The sequence below is a fragment of the Mus caroli genome, unplaced genomic scaffold, assembly GCF_978045245.1.
Source record: "Mus caroli unplaced genomic scaffold, Mus_caroli_1 scaffold_5, whole genome shotgun sequence".
Classification (NCBI taxonomy): Eukaryota; Metazoa; Chordata; class Mammalia; order Rodentia; family Muridae; genus Mus; species Mus caroli.
In genome coordinates this window covers 113,201,628-113,217,728 of record NW_028227260.1, presented here as the reverse complement: position 1 = coordinate 113,217,728, position 16,101 = coordinate 113,201,628, and the positions used below count along the sequence as shown (strand labels likewise).

The 16,101-nt window shown below is 36.7% G+C and overlaps 1 pseudogene; it reads right to left on the bottom strand.

The window, feature by feature from the left end:
- Positions 1–581: 581 nt before the first annotated feature.
- Positions 582–15,541, bottom strand: LOC147004752 (X-linked lymphocyte-regulated protein PM1-like; annotated as a pseudogene).
- Between the last annotated feature and the right edge of the window lie 560 nt (positions 15,542–16,101).

Here is a 16,101-nt window from a genome sequence, read left to right as displayed (position 1 = left end):
TAGAGAAGGTGCATCTAACCCTCAAGAGACTTGAGGCCACAGGGAGTAGGGAGGTCTGGTGGGGTGGGGGTAGGATGGTGGGGACATCCTTTTGGAGATGGGGAGTGGGGGCTTGGGGGGCATGGCAGAAGGAGTTATGGCATGTGGAACAGTCAGAGGGCAGACAAGGAGGGGGATAAAGTCTGGACTTTAAAAAAAGATTAAAGAATAAATTTTAAACAATCCACTACATTAGTGTGTGAAAGTTCGGTACAAAGGAATATTTGCCACTCACTTATTCATTTAGATTTTGTTTGGAAGTTAATATAAAGAGGCTCTTACACTTAAACAAGAAAATGATTAAAGATGTTTAAAAATAAAGGAGTTCTATTTTGACTCTAGAGGTATACCTCCTAGTTGACTTTATAATCACATCAGTGGGGTTTAACTTCCTTCTTAGAATCATCAGAATAACAAGGATTAAAGAGTCTTTCAAACTCAGTTTCATAGGGGAAAAAAAAGTTAGCAAATTTTTTATTTGGTTACAAATGTACCAGCAAGTAAAAAATATGTATGCTTCATTAGTCTGAAGATGGGTAAGTAGATGAGTACTTCAGAGTATGCTTCATAATGTCTCTTTTAAACACAGACATTTATTTTCTCAGTTCTCCATCTACATCAAAAAGCATATCATCGTTGTTGTTCTCCAAGTTCATCAAACCCTAAAACAGAAAAGCACTTCTTACTAAACAAACTCCCAAGCATACAAATAGGAAAGATTCTGTGCAAATGATGTATAGACGTGCTATATATAGTTAAGCCAGATAATTATACTGTTAATAAACTATGAGGTACATCTGAGGTCAAATTCCCAGTTTATCATTTCATGTCTTCAATAATTCCTACAAAGTCATTAGGATTTTACAGATAATATCAGTCACTTCAGTCAGAAATAATTCAAAATAGCAAGTAGTTAAACTTTTTGATTCCTAAAACATATTTAGTTTCCTAAGGACATTTTATTGACTATGCGCATACCTCCATGCACACCTCCATGGACTTCTCATGCATGTCTTTAATTGCTTCCAGGGTCTGGCTCTGACTACATTTGGACAGTTTTAATGCTTGTTGTTCTTTTTGATAATTGCTCTACAAATGTAAAAGGAAAACATTACTATAACAATTCTGTTCATTTTGTTGTTACTGCCATGCAGCATGAATGCTAGGCTAAGATTCAACCACTAAATATATCTCCAATACTAAAATGTTTACGTGAGCAAAAATAATTCAATATGAAACTTAAAAGGAATAGTTTTCTACCTGATTTAACATTTTAACAACTATGACTAAATATACTTATATTTTTAAGTAACATGAAATACAACTATACTACCAATTGTGGGTTAATAAAACTTTTTTTTAAATGAGAAAGTGTTTGCCATGCTGCAGAGACTGGCCTTAGCCTCTCAAGTACTTAGGTTTATAGGCATGCACCATGTAAACATGAACTTGGTAAAATCCTAGCCCTGGAAGCTTAACTCTAGCTAGTGTTAATGCTTTTATCATACAATGGCCTCCTTTTACTAAATAGCAGAAGCAATCCCAAGAGTTGGTTCACTACCTCATCTCTGTATGTACCCCCAACCTAAGGTGTATGTGCCACTTCTTCTACTTTCTCTTCCTTTCTTAAGGATGCCTTACACTATTCTTTACTAAGTCCAACATCTTCACTTGTCTCAACTATTGTCAAGAGTTTCAGCAATTGTAACTGTTATTTTAAATTTATGACTTAGCTGGCTGTCAATGTAATGCCTATAAAACTAACTTTTATAAAGTTTGAGTTACAATGATCACAAGATCATGAATAGTCTTGATCACTTAAAGACATCCTGCCTCAAAATAAAGTGTAAAGAGATGTCTGGGGATAAAGTTAAGTGGTAGATTGGTTTTCTCTAGGTTTCAATATCAAGTAACACATGGAAGTAGTAATATACATTTCTCTTTGTATTCTTTATGTTGGCACACAACCATGGTAATTTGCATTTTATAAAAAATTAAGACAAGCTCTTTACACCTTTTCTCCTTGGGACACTACATTCCTATTTTGTCCTTTATTTATTGTGATCAGTTTAACCTCACATGTCCACTCAAATCATCCTGATTAAGTACAATGACCTCCACTTTGCGTATTTTCCATTTAAAAATCATACACATGCATACATATGGAGACAAAGGATTAATATTGGGTGTCTTCTTTGGTTGCACCCTACTTTTTGGGAGACAGGATCTGACTGAACCTAGAGCTCATCCATTAGGCTACACCTGGTGGCTAGGAAGCTCTGGGAATCTTCTTATCTCTGAACTAAATCTGAGTTTGGTGGTTCTAAAATGCTCACCACCACACTAACTTTTATTGTTGTGGTGGTTTGTTTTTAGTTTTGCTAGTTTGTTGGTGGTGGTTGTGTAGGTGGTGGTAGTGGTGGTGGTCTGTGCATGCATGCCTACTCAGGGAATATAAGCTCGGGTCTCCATGCCTACACTGAGAAAGATTACCAAATAAACCATTTTCCAGCCCTGCAAATCTATCTTATTTGGCCCATTAGCAACATATGACACAGTTAGTGAACTTTTCTTCCTTAAAAGTTTTCCTTCACTTATGGTAGTATTCTTTCTACCAATTGTTCTCTTCCCTTGCTGGTTCCCTCTCAACACCCCCCCCCTTGCCCCATGCAGAATTACAAATATTTAAGTTCTCTGGGGGTCTGTCTTTAGATTCCTCATTTACACTGATGATCACTCCCCCTTGAAATTTCATCCAGAGTTCAAGGTATAAAAATTGCCTTCAATTGGAGTATTTTTTTTTCTTCAGTCCCTATCTCTTTCTTGAACTGACATATAATGGCAGCTTCCTCAATGCCTTCCCAGGAAGGAATGGATCTCCTGTTCCTTTCAAATTTAATACTTCTGAAACTATTAAACCATCAAATAAAAATGTAGTTAATATGGTCATCATCTCAGGTCTTACTTGGAAACCATGTGATGACTACAGTCATTGGTACAGTAATGGAGAGATGATCTAAGATAGTTTGGTGATATTCTTCCACAGGAATATTCTGCTAGGGTCGTTGAGACAGCCTGATGGAAACATGTTGTTTCCATCCACTGTTGTTACTAAATCTGTACTAAGTTATGATGGTAAGAACTGATTTACCAGTTTGAATTGGCTTTCTAATATTAACAGAGTCCAGATGACACCAGTAACTAAGCTTTCACTCTCCTATCAAGTGTACCTGAGGCTGACATACTGTGCTCACTTTTGTAAAAAGTGGTAGTCCTCTTTTCATCTTTCAGCAAATGTCTGCCTCTTGAAAATTTATGATCTTGACTACCATAAAATACCTAGTGGTTTTCATTGATATAGTAGTATGTGATCATACTTCTCTGGTTTACAATTCAGTAGGACTAGAACAGAACCAAGGATAGATAGATAATGAAACTTAATTTAGGTTCATGTGCCCAACACAAGGCTAGTTTCTCCATTCCTACCTGATACTTAGTTATACTAGGTTAATTATAAAGTTAGTTATGATACTAACCATTGATTTTTCTTGTTCTTCATTGAATTTCTGTATATCCATATCAAACTTCTGAAATGTAGTTATATCCTGCTCACACAATTTGTTGTTGATCACCTCGCTGTAAAGCAAAGTAATGAAAGCAGTCACATTTCATACCAATATGAAAAAAGAACACTCAAAACAAATTAAATAGACCATTTCATACTATAAAAAGAAAAACAGCAGTACGAAATTATCTAATGGGAAATCATTACAGATTTTTCCCTAACAGATTATCAGAGAAGTCTTCTTTTATGTTTTAGCTTTTCAAAATTAAAGAGGTTTTAATACATATACAGCTTAATTTAGGAAATTAATTGTATTTCAAAGTATTTTTTCATTAATTTCTACCAAATATAAGGTCTAATTTATTTTCCTATATTTATTCAGTTAAGACTTAGTGCAAAACATAAGTCAATTAAAATATATAAATTGTCTGCATATGTAATTGATCCTTTTCCATATTGTTATAATAAACCATAAATTACATTTCTAAGATTTTGTGCAAGACTTCTGTGTTTCCACAATGAAATTAAATCAAATTTTAAAATCTAATTAACAGGTACTTAAAGTAGAAAATAAAAATTTTCACAGATTTCTGAGATTAGATTTAGTTTCCTTGAAGGCATGAAGTTATAGGGTTAAATGCTTAGACAAAATCAAAGACACACATTTTTTACTAAAATCTCAGACATGGCTTTTTTTTTTTAAACTCAGCCATATATAATTTTTTAAATGATACAAATGTGACCCTACCAAACTAAAACCTCTACCTCTCCCATTTGTTCATTTGCCAAAGTCATTCTAATTTCTGGTTGCTTTCTTTGAAGGAATCTTTGATATAAGTTTCCATGTGTTTCTCTTTATGTGGCTCCAGGTCCAAGGTATCTTAAATAATCATCTGATATCTATGGGCAACAGGCACATATGTGGTGCACATATATACCTATAAGCAAATCACTAATATACAAATATGTCTGAAAAATAAGTATTAAGAGCATTGTTTCCTAAGCCATGTAAGATGTTTTGGGCCTATGATCCTAGTCTAGGAAGCTTAAGCAGGAGATTTCCAGTGTATAGGACAACATAGATTACATAGCAAAATTTAGGCCAGCCTGAACTACATAGTGAGACCATATCTCAAAGAAAAATTATTGTCTTCTAAGAAAGCTAATGTAACATTCAATTACATATAATTTAAAACAGATTCTTTTGGATCTGAGTATCATTCTCTCACTGGTTAGTAAAGCTGTCTTTTACTTTCAGTTACATAATTCATTTTATGAAAAACAAAACCAAACCAAACAAAAAACAGTGAGGGGATTGGAGAGATGATTCAGCAGTTAGGAGCACTGGTTCCCTTCCAGAGATCTGAGATTGGATTCCCAGCACCTCCAAGATGGCTCACTACCTATAACTCCAGTTCCAGGGGAATCAATGCCTTCATCTGGCCTCCTCAGGTACCAGACATACAAGCTGTGTGCAAGCAAAACAAACATACCCATAAAATAAAATTTTAAAAAAGTAATAAGGGTTACATTAAAGAATTCAGTTTTGTACTGTGTCAAATAAAGAAAGAAGCACAGAGGAGTCCTAGAAAAGAAAATGTCTTAATATAAAATTAATACTAGGTCAATGAAAAACTGTTGAATGTACAGAATTTTGTATACATATCACTTAGGTTTGAATACATGGAACTATAAAAAAGTTTACATCTTTTTTTTCCTCTAAAATCCCTTCAAAGCAGTTATGAAGATACCTCAATAGTTAAGAGGGTTTACTGTGAAAGGAGGAGGTTCGCAAATTTGAATCTAGTACCCATCTAGAAAACCAACCATGGATGGTTGCTTCTACAATGGCAGCACTGTGGTAGGCAAAGTGAGAATTGCTAGGACTTGCTGACTGCTTGTCTAACTGGATGTTCAGTGACAGAGCCTGACTTAAGGGAATAAGGTGGAAAGTAACAGAGCAAAACCCAACATCCTCCTCTGCCCTCCACATTTGTATATATGCACCACACACACAAACATACAAAAAATAAAAATTAAGTTTAATTAATGTCACACCTCTGCAAAAAGCATCATTTTCACTTCTGTACCACAGGAAAAAGTAAGTCCATGATGCTAAATCAAAAATATTTGCAAGAGTCTGTGTCATGAGTAGACCTTGGGTGCTGAATCTGCAACTAGTCCCACAATACCCAGAGGAAGCTCAACTCCCAGGTGCTCTAACACACCCAGGATCACAGCAATGGCATCAACATCAGGAGTAACTTGAGTCCCTACGGATCCAGGGACACAGGAACTCCTGCCTTGCCAGTGGCATGGATTCCTTCTGGTCTGAAACTGCACCTGGATCAGACCTGGGTTACTGGCTCTGGCACCCACTCTTAAAACACCCAGAGGAAGCATGACTACCAGGTATTCTGAAATGCCCAAGATCACAGGATTACAGAGGAAGCTCGACTCCCAGGAGATCAGAGACACCCAGGAACACTGGAGTTCTGACAGAAGATCACAGCTGAGGGCATGACATCTTTCCCAACACCCTGTGTATGTGGGACCCCCACAAGAACCAGGGAAACAAATCATCCTCCCAGCCAGAGGCACAGGTTCCTTGCAGGATGCAACTGTGTCTAGAGAAAACATAGGGCTCTGGCACCCCACCAAATCTTGCAACACCAAGAAAAAGCTTAACTCCCAGGAGCTCTGACACAGCAGGATCTCACTAGATTGTTCACACCAGGATTTCAGGATCCAAGAGGCAGCATGACTTCCAGGAGTTCAGACACACCCAGAATATCAGGATTGCAGGATCCTAGGATCCCAGATAGCTGGACTCCAATGAGTTCTGACACAACCAGGATTACAGGAGGGATAGGCTCCAGTCAGAGACTGCAAGGGAAGGTAGCACCAAAGAAAATTAGATAGCAAGAGTTAAGTGCAAGAATATAAATAATAGAAACCAAAACTAGTCGGCATCATCAGAACAGGTGAAGGAATTGAACAAAAACCATCTAGGATCTAAAACTGGAAATAGAGAATAAAAACTCACAAAGACAGATGAACCTGGAGAAAGAAAACCTAGGAGACATAGATGCAAGCATCTCCAACAGAATACAAGAGATAGAATAGAGAATCGCAGGTACAGAAGATACCATAGATACACTGACAGAACAGTCAAAAAATGCAAAATGCAAAAATCTCCTAACCCAAAACATCCAGGAAATCCAGGACACAATGAGATGACAAAACCTAAGAAAAATAGGTATAGAGGAGAGAAAAGATTACAAATCAAAGGGCCAGCATATATCTTCATCAAAGTCATAAATGAAAACTTTCCCAATCTAAGGAAAGAGATGCACATGAACAAACAAGAAGCCTACAGAAATCCAAATAAACTGGACCAGAAAAGAATTTCCCGCTGACACATAATAATCAGAACAACAAATGCACTAAATAAAGATAGTATATTAAAAGCAGTAAGGAAAAAAGGTCAAATAACATGAAAAGGCACACCTATTAGAAATACACCAGACTTCTCACCAGAGACTATAAAACCAGAAGATTCTGGACAGATGATACACAGACCCTGAGAGAACACAATTGCCAGCCCAGGTTACTATACCCAGCAAAACTCAAAATTACCATAGATGGAGAAACCAAAATATTCCACGATAAAACCAAATTCACACAATATCTTTCCACGAATCCAAACCTTCAAAGGTAGATGGAAAACTACATACAACACAAGGAGGGAAACACTACACCATACAAAAATCAAGAAAGAAATCTTCTTTCAACAAACCTCAAAGAAGGTAGCAACATAAACATAATTCCACCTCAAACAACAAAAGTAACAGGAAACAACCAACAGTCACTGGTCTTTAATATTTCTTAATAGCAATGGATTCAATTCCCCAATAAAAAGACATAGATTAATAGACTGGATACATAAACAGAACCCAGGATTTTGCTGCATACAGGAAACCCACCTTAGTGACAAAGACAGACATTACCTCAGAGGAAAAGCCTGGAAAATCTTTTCCAAGCAAATATTCCCAGGAAACAAGCTGGAATAGCCATTCTACTATGGAATAAAATCAACTTATAACCAAAATAATTTTTTGTTGTTCGTTTTTGTTTTTGTTTTTTAAAGATAAGGACTGTCACAATATTTGTCAAAGGATGAATCAACAAAGATGAACTCACAATTCTGAACATCTATGCTCCAAATGCAAGGAAACCCAAATTCATAAAAGAAACTCTACTAAAGCTCAAAGCACATATTGTACCCTATAATAATAGTGGGAAAATTCAACACCCCACTCTCAACAACGGACAGATCCTGGAAACAGAAACAAAACAGAGACACTGTGAAACTAACAGAAGTTTTGAAACAAATGGATTTAACAGAGGTCTATATCTATAGATATCATAGAACATTTTATCATAAAACAAAAGAATGTCCCTTCTTCTCAACACCTCATGATGCCTTCTCCATTACTGACCATATAATGTGTCACAAAACAGGCTTCAAAAGATATAAAATTATTTAAATAATCCCATGAATCCTATCAAGTCATCACTGACTAAGGCTGATCTTCAATAATAATATAAATAATCCAGGCATGGTGGCATATGCCTTTAATCCCAGCACTTGGGATGCAGAGGCAGGCATATTTCTGGTTTGAAGGCCAGCCTGGTCTACAAAATGAGTTCCATGACAGCCAGGGTAAACAGAAAAACCCTGTCTTAACCCCCATAATAATAATAATAATAATAATAATAATAATAATAATAATAATAATAAAATAGAAAACCCATATACACGTGGAAGTTGAAAAACAGTCTACTCAATGATAAATTGGTCATGGAAGAAATAAAGAAAGAAATTAAAGACTATTTTGAGTTTAATGAAAATGAAACTACAACATATCCAAACTTATGGGACACAATGAAAGTATTCCTAAGAGAAAAACTAATAGCTCTGAGTGCCTCCAAAAAAGAAACTGGAGGGAGCATACACTAGCATCCTGACAGCACCATTAAAAGCTCTAGAACAAAAGGAAGCAAATTCACCCAAGAGGAGTAGAAGGCAGGATAAAATCAAACTCCAGACTGAAATCAAACAAGTGGAAACAAAAAGAACTATACAAAGAATCAACCAAACCAGGAGCTGGTTCTTTGAGAAAATCAACAAGATAGATAAACCCTTATCCAGACTAAAGAGAGGGCACAGAGTCAGTATCCAAATTAACAAAACCAGAAATGAAAAGGGAGACATAACAACAGAAACTTAGGAAATCAAAAAAAAAAAAAAAAAAAGATCCTACTATAAAAGCCTATACTCAACAAAACTGGAAAATTTGGATGAAATGGACAATTATCTAGACAGATATCAGGTACCAATTTAAATCAGGATCAGATAGACCCTGCAAACACTCCCTGAACCCCTAAAGAAATAGAAGCAATCATTAATAGTCTCCCAACCCCCTCACCAAAAATAAAAACCCAGGATCTGATGGGTTTAGTACAGAATTCTATCAGACCTTCAAAGAAGACCTAATACCAACACTCTTCAAACTATTATGCAAAATTAAAAAGAGAGGGAACACTATATTCAATTTGTTCTATGAAGCCACAATTACACTTATACCCAAAACATACAAAGACCCAAATGAAGAAAGGAAACTTGAGACCAGTTTCACTTATGAATATTGATGCAAAAATACTCAATAAACTTTTGGTAAACCCAATTCAAGAACATGTTACAATGATCATCCTTCATGATCAAGTGGTCTTCATCCCATGGATACAGAGATGGTTCAATATATGGAAATCCAAAATGTAAACAATGGCATGGAAAAAATCCACAGTATTATCTCATTAGATGCTGAGAAATCATTTGCAAAAATTCAACAACCCTTCATGATAAAATTCTTGGAAAGATCAAGAATTCATGGCCCATACCTAAACATAGTAAAAGCAATATACAGCAAACCAGTATCCAACATCAAAATAAATGGAGAGAAACTTGATGCAATCCCACTAATATCAGACAAGATAAGACTAGATAAGGCTTCCCACTCTCTCCCTACCTATTCACAGTAGTATATAATATAGTAGTATTCTATAGCACTAGATGTTCTATCCATAGCAACTAGACAACAAAAAGAGGTCAAATGGATAAAAATAGGAAAGGCAGAATTCAAAATATCACTATTTGCAGATGACATGATTGTATATGTAAGTGACCCCATAAATTCCATCAGAGAACTCCTAAACCTGATAAACAAATTCAGCAAAGTGGCTGGATATTAAATTAACTCAAACAAATCAGTAGCTTTCCTCTCCTCAAAGGATAAACAGGCTGAAAAAGAAATTATGGAAACAACACCCTTCACAATAGTCACAAATTATCATACCTTGGTTTGACTCAAACCAAGCAAGTGAAAGATCTGTATGACAAGAACTTCAAGTCTGAAGAAAGAAATTGAAAATCTCAAAAGATGGAAAGATCTCCCATGCTCATAGAATGGCACAGTTAATTTAGTAAAAATGGCCATCTTGCCAAAAGCAATCTACAGATTCAATGCAATCTCTATCAAAATTCAAACTCAATTCTTCATAGAGATAGAAAGGGCAATTTGAAAAATCATTTGGAATAACAGAAATCCAGGATATCAAAAAAACTATTCTCAACAATAAAAGAACTTCAGGGGGAATCATCCCCGACCTCAAGCTGTATTAAAGAGAAATAATGATAAAAATGTATGGTAATGGTACAGATACAATGACTTCATGAAATTCACAGGCAAAAGGATGGATCTAAAATATATCATCCTGTGTGAGGTAACCCAATCCCAAAAGAACAAACATGGTATGTACTCACTGATAAGTGGATATTAGCCTAAAAGCTCAGAATACCCAAAATGTAATTCACAGACCACATGAAGCTCAAGAGGAAGGAAGAGGACAGTGTGGGTGTTTCAGTCCTTCTTAGAATGCGGAACAAAATACTCCTTGGAGGAAATATGGAGACAAAGTACAGAGCAGAGACTGAAGGAATGACCATCTAGAGTCTGCCCATCCTGTGGATCCATTTCATATACAGACACCAAACCCAGTCACTATTGTGGATGCCAACAAGTGCTTGCTGACAGGAGCCTAATATGGCTTTCTCCTGAGAGGCTCTGTCAGAGCTTGGCAAGAACAGAGGCTGATTGTCACAGCCAATCATCAGACTGATCAATGGGTCCCCAGTGGAGGAGTTAGAGGAAGGACTGAAGGATCTGAAGGGGTTTGCAACCTTATAGGAAGAACAACAATATGAATGAACCAGACCCCCCAGAGCACTCAGAGACTAATCCACCAACAAAAGAGGGGGTCCCATGGCTCCAGTTGCATATATAGCAGAGTATGACCTTGTCAGACATCAGTGGGAAGAGAAGTCCTTGGTCCTGTGAAGGTTCAATGCCCCAGTGTAGGCAAATGCCAGGGTGGGGAGGTGGGAGTGGGTGGGGGGTGAACACCCTCATAGAAGCACAGGGATGGGTTATGGAATAGGGAGTTTCTGGGGTGAAACCAGGAAAGGGCTATTATTAGAAATGTAAAGGAAAATAATAGAGAATTATAAATAAATTAAAATAAAAATATTCACAAAATACTACATATAAATAGGAATAATTCATTAAGATGTCATATAGTATATTAACTAATATTTCCTAATATGTAAATTATGTTAATACTATATAGTTTTAAACACATTATATATCCAAAAAACGTACCTTCAAATTTTCCCAGAATATTTTATACTGGAGATCTATGAAGTAATTAAAGCTTTAAAAAGTAAGGATACCTTTTGATGGCTCAGCTTTTGTCCTACAGCAGGACGATGAGAGTTTGACCCACAGCAATACACCCTCCAAGAAAACCATTCAAATTAAGGATTAATCTTACGGAAATATTGTTTATAATATATATCATATTCTAATTATTAATATAGATTACTTGCTATACAATCAATAAAACTTTTCTGGAAGAACTTACACTAAGAAGGAAATAATAAATTTGAACATATTACCGTGTATCTCCAACTATTCCTTCAGGATTTGCATTCCCATCATCATGAGTTACTGGATTCTGTACTGGGTTGGTAATAAAACAAGATATTAAAACAATTATGTTATTTTGCAAATTTTAATGAAATGCTTTGTGATCATTCAGGCATAGTGCCAACATTAGGTTTTAAAGCAGATCTATGATTTGTCTAGAAGTTAAACAAAATCAAGTAATGTCTAATTGTCATCTAGAAATATATTTTAAGCTATTTATTTACATGTTGTGATTAAAGACAAGAGATGCAATATGAGATTTTTGATCTTCATTACAGTCCTAAGAAGAATAACTAGAAAAAAGGAAGTGTAACATCAATGCCGAACATAAGATATCTGGTATCTTCCATAAGGTCCAATTCTGAAGCATTCCCATCTTGCTGTTCACCACTTAACAAATTACAGTTTTCCATTGGTGTCTATACAGAACGTGCAAAACGCTGCCATTCCACTGAGAAACTTACGTTTTCAGATTTAAAATAAAAAAATAAATTTTCTCAAGCCATTTGAATCAAAAAAATCACTTAAACTAATAAAATTGAAATATAAAATAACATTAAGGAATGAATTTTACAAAAGCAGCACTTCATAATTGCATGAAGGGTTTAAAGATAAAACCATATTTCTATTACCCTCTGATTTAATACTAAAGACTTTAGTATTTAAACATGGAACAGAATAGTTGGCTTCAAAGATAGCCATTATAAACCTTAACTTTAATATGTACACATTTTTTTTAAAAAAAGAATTAAGTTGAATAAAGTATCTTGGGCTTCCTTAATCTAAATTATAAAGTTCTGCCTGTCTGGACATATATTTTACTGCTACAGCAAGAAGCTCTGTGTTTAATCTTCAGTTAAGAAAAAAAATTAAAAAAAATAATAAAACAGGCATGTATCCTCAGGCCCCAGTACATTTGTAAGGCTGAGGACTTCAGTTTCAAGGCCAGTTCAAGCTGCACACGAGGTTTCAGACACTCCTGAGATAGAGAGTTAGAGCTTACTTCCCTAAACCAAAACAACACACGAATAAACACAGCCTGTCCTGAATTATGTCTGAAGTCCCAGTACTTCTGAGGCTGAGAGGAGCCTCAGGATTTTGAGGCTGTTTGGATCCTATATAGACAAATTTGGGCAATCTGGCCTTTCAACACCAGGTAGAGGAAAATGAAGACTGGTCTTCAGTTTGTTTTTATGAATTTCTGGCGGGAATGGTATGGGAAACAAAATACCCATGGAAGGAGTTACAGAGGCAAAGATTGGAGCTGAGACTGAATGCATCCAGAGACTGCCTCACTCAGGGAAAAATCCCATAATAACCACCAAATCCAGACACTGTTGAAGATGCCAACAAGAGCTTGGGGACAGGAGACTGATATAGCTGTCTCCTGAGAGGATCTGCCAGTGCCTGACAAATACAGAAATGGATGCTCATAGACATCCATCATACTGAGCACAGGGTCCCCAATGATGGAGCTAGAGAAAGTACCCAAGGAGAATAAGGGGTTTGCAGCCCGATAGGAGGAGGAACAATATGAACTAAGCAGTACCCCCAGAGTTCCCTGGGACTAAAACACCAATCATATAAATCAGATGTTAGGACTTATGGCTCCAGCTGCATATGTAGGAGAGGATGGGATAGTAGGTCATCAATGGGAGGAGAGACCCTTGGTACAGTAAAGGTCCTATGCCCAGTATTAAGGAATGCCTGGGCCAGGATTTGGGAGTGGGCGTGTTGGAGGCAGGGGGAGAAGGGAGGGGAGAGGGGATTTTCAGAGGGGAAATAGAAAAGGGGATAATATTTGAAATGTAAATAAAGAAAATATATAATAGAAAAAAGGAATGAAACAATTCATTTGCAGGTTATATGAAATAAATTCATGTTTTGCTAACATATAGGAACAATGTTCAGGTCTTTTCCTGGGGTAAAATCATAGCAAGTTATTGTTTCTCAACATATTGTGACTACAGTGCCAAGAGTAGGTATATGCACGGCTAAAACTCAGGTATAGGAATATATAGATATAGGTAAAATTAGAAATGAAGTATATGAAATCTCTTAGAAAAGACTTGTTCCATTGCAGGTGAGTTGGTAAAAGTCTAAGAAACTGCAGGACACAATCAATACCGAAGACTGGATATACTATACCTTCAGAATGAGCCTCATCCAAAACATTTATGTCATCTTCATCTTCATCATAGTCAAGAAGTAGTAAGTAACCGTTCTTTGGTACCACCCACATCTTCTTTGCCATTTTTCTCTTAAGCACTCAGTTGTCTTCTCAGTTACAAAAATAAAAAGGAAAAAAGAATAAAAACATAGCAATCTGAATCCAAAGGTATCATTTAAATAGTTAAAAATGTCAAAAAATCAAATAATTATCTTAGCTCATTGAAAGATTGTTTCTTTTGTTTTTTAACACTTATATTTTTAATAATTTGTCTTTATCATAGAGTTTTGAATACATATTCAATATAATGACATATATATACATATGTATACACACACACACATACAAACACACACATATATATATATATATATATATATACATACATATATATATGTATATATATATATATATATATATATATATGCTTTCCCTTACAATTTCCTCCATGTATCCCATTTCTAATGTCCCTCTCCCTCCCAACTTTGTTTTAAAATCTTCTTTAATTTACGTATTTAAAAACCTTCTTTAGAACCCAAGTTAACAATCTACCATTTCTCAGTTTAAAAAAAGGCAAAAACAGGCCAGCCTTTAATGTGTGAGTCCTCCCCTTCCCACCAAAAATGTTGAGCAAAATGTGTTTGCATTTAAACTTTGAGGCATCTGAATTTTGATCCTATATCCCAAAGATTCTTTTTAAACAAAACATCAGCAATTACGTTTTTCAGTGTATCTCAGTTTTAAAGTAAATTCACAGTACTATTCAGAAAGATAACGAGCATGGTAACTATATATTCATGTCAAGAAGACCCAAGAGTGTTTGTCTACAACAAACACTCGCCACGACCACCCACACAGAAAATCCTTATATTGGAGAAACGTGGGATTGGGGGAAGCCGAGGATTTCAAACATCTGCAGATTTTTAGTTCAAGGCTTGCCCAAGCCAGGCCAGCCTGAGCTACAAAGGAAGATCCCTTTCTACAGAAATAAAACTGAGAGAAAAAGCTGAACTTGGTGGTGCAAGTCTTTAATCCCAATACATGGGCGACTGAGACAGGAGGATCGGTGCTCAGAATCCTTCCCAGATTACTTATTAATCTCTTGCAATGTCTCCTCTTCTTCTTTTCATTCATTCTTCCTACACCACTCCCTTCTCTGCAATGTCCATAGAGTGTATACCAAAGGAACACACCATAGAGAAGACAATGAAGAGGGAGGAATCCTCAGTGTATTTCTAATGGATCCGGGACAGCACACAGGACAAGCACCAAGTTGGACCCTAAGGCTCCTTACAGCACACAGGACAAGCTCCAAGGCTCCTCACTCACAGACCCATGCTCCCTCGACCCCCAATCCTGCAGCCAGCTCGCTGATCCTATCCCCAGGACCCAAGATTGTGTCCTCCAAGGGTTCACAATCTTCCAAGGCCCTGACCTATTCAATCCTCTGCCATGAATATGGTCCTCCACCTTCATTTAACAATCAGAAGCCATAGGAAATGGGGACCAGGAGGCTTTTCCTCACATAGTGACCACCTGGGCCTGATATGCCACACCGTGACACACCTCGATTAACTGTCCAACAACCCTGATCAGAGCAAATTATCACTTACAGGTTATCTCAGAGGTGAACTCCTTCACAACAGCACCGTTCCGTGCTCAGCTCCTCAACGGTAAAAAACCGTTGTCAGCAGAGATGCCTGGACACAGGCTTCTGAGGACCCTTTGTGACGCAAGCTGGAGTAAACAGGTCTCACCCAGGGATTGCACTGATTGGCTGAATATATCCTGCGCATGCGTACATGGAGTACCATGCACCATTGCTTCAAAGGGAGTTTTCAGGAGGTGGGAATGAACTACTACTGGCTTTAAGACACTTTCTAGGTTCATAAGTCCATACAGACTTGAAAAACTTGAACAAACATGAAACATACGAAACAATGCAAATGACACTACTTTATTTCAAATGTAGAGGCTCTTGTATGCAATTTTGGTTTCTATTTATTTATGTGCATAACATTTAATGTGTGTGGACTTTTTCTGAATGTACTTACGCACACCACAAGAGTTTATTCTGTCCTAAGGGATCAGAAGGGAGCATCCAGATCCCCTCTATCCCCTGGTACCCTCCTGTCTCCACCTTCCTAGTACTGACCTTGATTACAAGAATGTGCCTGACCCTTCTGGCCCTCTCTCTCACTTATGCCTCTGTTGCCTAT